The following is an 8,252-nucleotide window of genomic DNA, read 5'->3' as shown; positions in this document are numbered from 1 at the left end:
TATACGTCTTGTTCTATAATGTTTTCTTAGTAACCAATAACATTCTTGATAACGGTTATCAGTTAATTTAACTTACCCTGAAATATCAAAGTAAATGCTTTTGCAAGTTGACTGCACGACAACTATCCAAAGGAAGTTGATCTACAAGGATCTGTTCGTCTCTTTTTAACCCGTGTAACTTTCAAGTCACACACTAATTTATTAATTTAATCTTTGTCTACAAGCTAGCGTATACGTCTTGTTCTATAATGTTTTCTTAGTAACCAATAAAATTCTTGGCAACGGTTATCAGGTTAACTGAACCTATCCGGAAATATCAAACTAAATACTTTTGCAAATTGTCTGCAGATAGAAGCTAAAGGAACCATCTTGTGCAATTGTCATTATTTTTTCTTTTATTGGTGTTTGTTAAACAAGAAGAAGTGTACAAACAGAGTTGTATATCTATAATATCTCATTTGTTTACGATTCAATAATCATTTTGTTACCATTTTCATATGTAGCTTTGTGAGTTTTCCAAATCAGATAATTTAATTTTTTTCCACAAGATGATATATACATCTTGTTGTATAACATCTTCTTAGTAACCAATAACATTCAAGGTAACAATTATCAGCTAACCTAACTTAACTTTAAATATCATAACCTTAAATGTTTTTGCAGGTATAGACTACACTAATACATATACACTGCAACGTGATCCAGCAAAACTCATAGGTGTTTTAGCTAGTGAAACAACAATTCTTTGATTGTTGCTTTTCTTATGTCGATTTACAGATCACCAAGATTCCATATTTAAGCTTCTATACACACAAGTGAAAATGTTGTAAGCCATTGTTACCTCAAAGTTACAAAATATATTAGCTGTAATAAAATCGTTGAAACTGCTGAATTCATTGCTAATCTGCGTTTACAGATTGATATTCGTTGATTCTGCGTTACATAAAATTTTTTTATAGTAAAAAAAAAAAAATTCGGCCCATAGAAGGTTGAAATTATTTCGTTCAAAAGAGCAACATCGACGTGGTAAATAGAAAGCAGAACCGAATCATTTTCTTGCGTATCCAATATCAATATGAATCCGGTTTGTCCGGTTCGCAAATAGCGATGTTAATTTAAAGGTGACCCGCGGTCTCTGGCGATAAATTGAATCCGTGAGCCCCCGCACTCGAGAGTCATAAATCATTCATCGTTGGTGTAACTCGAATCGATAATTTCCGAGCGGCCCTCGGCTCTAAACGTGTCACGGTTGTTTAAAACGTTCGGTTACTTACGAATTTCCAATTGCCCCCCTTCTCATCGATAGATTCCATCGAACAGTTCAATCGGGCAGTTTAGTTTTGCATAATCTTCGCTTTTAAGTTTCATCTCGTTGCTTTCTAAGAATTTAGTGTTTCCTCTATCATTCGAGGAAAATAGTGGAACGATTGAACGTACCAATGCCCGGTAAATGATCGGTTTAAAAATTTAATTTTTAATTCTGTGTCCATCGTTCATTTAACTCTCGTATGAAAAAGAAAGATGAAAATACGTAATTTTATTTCTAATCTGAGAGGACTTAGTCTGTGCATTGTTTCTCATATTAAATTAACAATTAGCTGTTACTACTTTACAATGGTAGGACATTTGACTTTTGTTATTTAAAAAAAAAAACTTATTCTGTGTATTGTTTCTTACGTTAAGTTGAAAATTAGCTGTCGCTAAAACTACTTTCGTAAAAGGGTCTTTATTTCGTAACCGATATTCATTTGGTTGGTTGCGGCAGGAACAGGTATAGATAAAGTGCTGGTTCAGTGTTAGAGAAACACTTTCACCCTGTCTATTACGTTGGCGTATCCTAACGTTATTTGTCGGACACGTATTGGAGATTACTTTGAAACATCGCGTCGTCGGGGACCCTCGAGCTTTCACCTGCACTTCAGGCAAGAAAGCCTCGGCGCGGCACGGTTTCGAGGCCGCCGGCTTCTTCCATCCCTTGTTTAGTTCTTCACGCCGTCATCAGCACGCTTTATCCCTGAACTCCTGACACGGTCGCCACGCGATCGATAACCCTCGATGCCTCGTACGCAAACATTTTGATCCGAACGTCGCCCAACACGCTCGCAACACGTGTTCCTCATTTTCAATATGAATATGAATTTCATCAAATTACGAAATTCCTTCTCCAAACGTACGATTTTCCACTTGACGAAACGTGACGATTCGGATTAAACGTAACGTCGTTCTATCCGCACGACGTGCACATTCTTCTCTCGTGTCACGGTGATCTCTGGTTGGAGCGTAGCGCGTCTCCGGAAAAATCTGTTTGCGAAAGGTCGACGAGCGCCGAAGCGCTTCCTCTTAATTAACTCGAGTCGTTAATGAAAGCCGAAAGGTTACCGCCTTGAGTGGCGAGCACACATCTCGTAAACTCACGGCGGAAATCCTTTTAGATAAAGGCCGACGCCTCCGAGTTCGTTCTTTGTTCGTTCGCGAACGAACTTAACGAAATTCGTACGGCCACACGGCGCCCCCAGCTAATTGTTCCGATGCGACTTGTATTGCGCCCGATTGGCGCATTAAGTGGAACTTGCACGTCCCACAATGAACTTTCTGTTTAATTTGGACTTTTTATTGAGACGAAGAGTTTCTTTAAAAATTTTTTATAAAGTTATTGATAACACATTTTTTTATAAAGTTATTGCACGCTGTGTTTATTCTATCGTGGGGTCTACACGAACATTTTTTACTATAAAATTGGTCGAAATAACGTTAAAGTAAGTGTTACCTATTAATATTTAATATTATTGTATAGTATTATATAATTTATATGATAAATTATTATTATTTTAAATTATATTTAAATATAATAATTATGTAATAATATAAATTATATAATGCTGTACAATAATATTAAAGTAATAAAATTATAATAATTATATAATAATATAATGCTGTACAATAATATTAAAATAATAAACTTATAATAATTAGAATATAATAATTATATAAAAATATAAATTATATAATTCTATACAATAATATTAAAATAATAAAATTATAATAATTAAAATATAATAATTATATAATAATGTAAATTATATAATTCTATACAATAATATTAGAATAATAAAATTATAATAATTAAAATATAATAATTATATTATTTTAAGTTATTTTAAATTATATGATAAATCATTATTATTTTGTACATAAACAATAATACTAAAAATATTTGGAACAAAATGTTCCATCTTAAATTAATTTTGACATCATTGAAAAATTGTTTGTTAAAATAATATCCTGAAATTAAATTTATTGCTTTGTCGTGTAACGCAGCTTAAACTCTAGATAATACTTTCCTTGATAATTATAATTTTCACACTGTTATAAAAATTGTAAGACTGTGAATATTTCAGAAGCATTAAATTATCAATCGTAATTGCGGCCTAAACGGAAAGTAACCAAAAAAGCAGCCCTACACGAAACGTGTTAATCCAACCTAACAGTGTTCACTATTCTCACCCATTATCTCACTTTTGGAAAACGCTCCTCTGAATTGCGTTTATATTCGAACTCTCTCTCTCTCTCTCTCTCTCTCTCTCTCTTCTCTCACTGTGATAACTTTACGATGACATCCGTCATCGTAAAATGTACAATTCTCTCGCTCAACGTTTTATCAACTTTTAAAGAGAAGGTCCGAGAACAATTTCATTCAATCGCGAATGTGATACTTTCGCTACTAGTCGCAACGTCGAGCGTACCGACTTAAATTATTCGAGTAATCGTGCCAACGTCCGGGCAACGTCGGAGTATTATTCGAGAGTTTCAAAGAGGCACTTTCGGAAACGTGAAGAATTTAAAGCGCTCGTGAAATAAAAGGCGAAACGCGATCTCTGAATTTACGAGGAAATTCAATCTGGAATTCCCAGACTAATTTGTCTCCGGATAATTTTCAAATATATTCGTCGAAGCACGAAGCATCCCCGCGAGCTCGATGGATAAATCGTAACGCTGTGTTACGCTGTTCGCCAATTCACGGTTGATTCGTCAATTGTTGCGAGGCCTCGTCGCGAAAACGTGGAAACGGAGAAGCGAGCGCTGCGACGCGGCACCCCGCCTCGAAGAATAAAACGAGGAGCAAAGCATGAAGTTGGACGAGTTGAGAATTGAAGTCAAATAACGTCGATCTAAGTAAATATTCCGACACCTTTTTCGTTCATCTTTCGACACGAGCTTTCTCGGACTCCTCGTTCTTCGCAGCCAGCGCTTTTAAATGTTCATCTTCGTAATATTTCTATATTAAATATTACGTTAATTTAGAGCAATTCTCTGAAAAAATCCGGCTCGTATCCGGGCAGCGTCGGTGAAATTTTCTCGATACAACAGGTGTATGTTTTAGATCTCGATCGTTGAAATTTGGCAACGTGTGAAGAAGTGTTTATCATTTATTTTAAATTATCTTTTACATCGATATTAGTTCGAAAACTTTTTCAGGGTACCCTAGGTCGCAATCTAAGAGTTCTTTTGACAAATGGCAAAAGTTTCTTAATCATTTGACATTGCCGACGCGTGCGTGCTAACAGCGACTTTATGGTTCTAGTTTTCGTATTAGATTTTACGTTTGATTTATCGTAGTTGCAGCATCGGCGTGAGTTTAAACAGTGAAATGATAAAACTAACTGCTAACATTATTCGAAATATAAATATTAGGTAATATAGACATCCACGCGTCCAGAACCATAAAGTCGCTGTTCGCAAGCTGCAAGCAAGCGTCCACAGTGTTAAATGATTAAGAAATCTTTTTGCCATTTTTCAAAAGAACGACTAAGTTGCGACCTATGGTTCCTTGGAAAAGTTTTATCTTCGTGATGAGTAGAATACAATGCAAAAAGAAAGGGAAAAAATTTTTGACCTTGAGTAAAGCGAATCACCGATTTTGACGAAATTTGGCATAAATGTAGATTTTAAAAAACTATTTGACCCTTATTTTTTTCTATCGACAATCGTCGATGTTGAAAGGGTGAAAACTATTCTCAAAGTTGAGAAAACATATTTTCTCAAATATCTTGGAAATTATTGAAAATATACCGTTCTTGTGTAAATTAATAAAATTAGTGTTTTTTAACGACGAATTTAATAATGTACACCATTTTGCAAAAGAATCTACTGTTTAAACAACATGTTAAAAAAACCATATTTTCAAGTAAGTTTCGATAAATTTTCTCGAATATTTGTTTATGAAAACTATACATTCAAACGCAAATTACGGATGAAATCTTGACCTTTATTATAAAAGAATTCATTATTTTCAAGTCTTAATCCTATTTCCAAATCAAGTCATTTCGTTGTTACAAGCGGAACTAGAGATCTAAGAGTAAGTTGCACGCGTTTCTGAATCATCGTCTGCCGAATGATAATAAAATTAGCTCGGTGAATTGTCGAGCTTTACCCGCGAGAAACTCGTGAAAAAAACAGAGAACGAAGCATTTTCCAATAACAACGGGTGTCTCTTACTAAGGCCCGCTCTCTTTATTCCGTTCCTCCGTATCCGGCCGCGACGTGACAGTACAAAGCGTTAACATCCGGTGACGCGGAAAGGTGGCCAGAGCGCACGGCGACGCACCGGAAGCCGAGCGGTTCAAGTTGATGCGTTTCGGTCCCCTGTAATTGGTTCCATTCCAGAGCGGGCACGCTACGGGATGTAAAGAGACAGAAAGCGGGAGAAAATCGGGAAAGAGGAAAGAGTAGAAAATAGAGAAAAGAAGAAGAAGAAGAAGAAGAAGAAAAGGAGGGAGAGGAGGAGGGGTACGAACGAGAAAGGCTGTTTATTCGCCGTTATAAACTTTCCTCGGTTGGGGAGAAGGGGAACGCGGCTCGCGGAAACGGCCGGGTAAATACTTAAAGAAATGCAATATCTACGAGGGGGGAGCGTGCCGATGTAAAAGTCGACGGTGAAATAACGAAACGAAAACTAGCGAATACCAAGGTTTCGCTTCACTTTGCCAGCAAGCACGCACGTATTTACGCAGGGGTAAGCGGCGACTCGAAAATAACATCTTGCTAATAACAATAACATATAACCGAAAGTAACCGAATAATTGGTTAAAATCGTGAAATTCGTTAGAAACGAACTTTTGTTCCTGCGGAAGTAATCGTTTCGAACGAAATACGGGGGCGCTTCTCGAGAGACCCGGGCGGGATCATTTTCCTCCGCGAAAAACCGGCGGACTACCAGTAATTCCACGACGTATCCTCGATCATACGAAAATCCACGACAATTCGACGTAATCTACGCTTGTATCTCTTTCGGAAGCCGATGCAAGCTTGGCTTAGCGAGGACAACGGAAAAATACCGACCATTGCCCCTTTCCACCAGGGAGACTGCGCGAATACCGGCTTTATCAATTCTTCCTCGGCCAATGGAAACAATTCTGCTCGCCTTTGTTGGAACACGGACGCCCGACTGACCTCGCTAACCACCCCTCTGCACTCACCGCCGATTTTTGTACAATTTTGTACGATTGAGCTTACGCGTGCACCGCATTGATATTACGCGCGTACGAGTTGCTTTTAATTGGCTAAACGACTGTACATCCGAATGCACCTTTGAAGAATTTCTAGGAATATCCGGTTTGCGCCGATTTCTTGCACGTAGCTATTGACTTTACATGTATATATATGTATCATTTTTTTTTTTTTTTTGTTTTAAAAGTGATACAAGTCCACTTTTGGAGAAAAATGAGTTAATGATAGTTTTAGTGAGGCATAGATGTGTTCTTTTTATATTTATAGTTCCAATAAAGTCAACGGTGTACAATATCCTCATAAATTAATCAAATGAAGTTTACCTATCAAATCGCAATTATATTATAAGATATATATATATATTTACAAATTAACATTATATATATAATAATAATAAAATAAAATATAATATAATGTTAATTTTTATACATATATTTTATATTTTATATATATATATATATATATATATATATATATATATATTATAAAAATTAACATTATATTATATTTTATTTTTATTATACTATATTTTTTTATATCAACATTATATCATATAATAACATTAGATTATAATAATTATCGCAAGAATGTCTTTTTTGAAAGTGGAATAATTTCGTAATAATCAATAATTTTCAATCAATCACTAATTATTTCAATAATCAATAACTTTCCAATCACATTAATTATAAATTATTACTGCCCTTGAAGTCGAATAATAGCTAATCTGTTAATAACACAGTGTCGTAAATAAGATAACATTGTTATTACTCCATCCATTTTCTCATTCCAGTTGGTTTTCTGTTCTTAAGTTTCAAGTGATTGGTTCGTTTCTCTTAAATTAATGGATTATAATATAATTAATTATTTAATATCATCGTTATAAAACCAAAGAATCAATCAGTTTCAGGTAAATAACTCAATGTGCGAATAAATGGACTTGCACCACTCAGAAAAACAGCGACTCATATAAATTATTCTCCAACTCTACGTCACTGTTACGTCGATTACTACAAAAATGGCGGACACGCAACTTTAATGTATTTTTCTTTCAAACCGCCATAATTTCGTTATTGTAGCGTAAATAACAAACAAGTGAAGCAATAAAGAGACGGCCATCCGAAACGGCGAACGCGTGAACATTTTACAAATTTATTTGCACGTCTTCGCGAACGACAGAAGGATAAGAACGTGATTGGCGAAACAGTCAGCCATGACGTTTAGCTCGGAAACGCGTCGCATTATAATAGAACTTTAATATCAATTTATGGTAAGCGTTCTGTGATGGCTTAATCTCCAGTTATACCGGGCCACACGGTCTACCTAAGGGGCTTACAGTTGCTTCGCTTTATTACTGATGTATGCGTGTTCACGATCGCTGTAGCAGGCGAAACCGCTTATAGCTTATAGCCAGTCGAACGAGAGAGTTACCAGCCATGTGTTAACAACGCCTCGTCCATTTCGCCGCCGAGTCGAATTCCTATCCTCAATTCCTATACGTTTGTTCGCCTTTCGCTTTCCTGTTCCCGTTTTTATGACCGAGGATCGCTCGATACATTCCACGCCACGGCCCTACTTAGCTGATCCAGCTAACGAAAGCGCATTCTCGCGGCCATTGTTCCGCCGGCGTAATTAAAACAACGGCGCGACACCTCGCGCATAAATTGAATCTCAACGACGAGGAATCGATAACAATTTCTCGCCTCAATTAATAGAGATTGCTCTGTACCGAGGCGCTCGTGGGACTT

Source organism: Frieseomelitta varia, unplaced genomic scaffold (genome assembly GCF_011392965.1).
Source record: "Frieseomelitta varia isolate USP_RPSP 00005682 unplaced genomic scaffold, Fvar_1.2 scaffold_355, whole genome shotgun sequence".
NCBI lineage: Eukaryota > Metazoa > Arthropoda > Insecta > Hymenoptera > Apidae > Frieseomelitta > Frieseomelitta varia.
Note: the sequence above shows the minus strand (reverse complement) of the source record.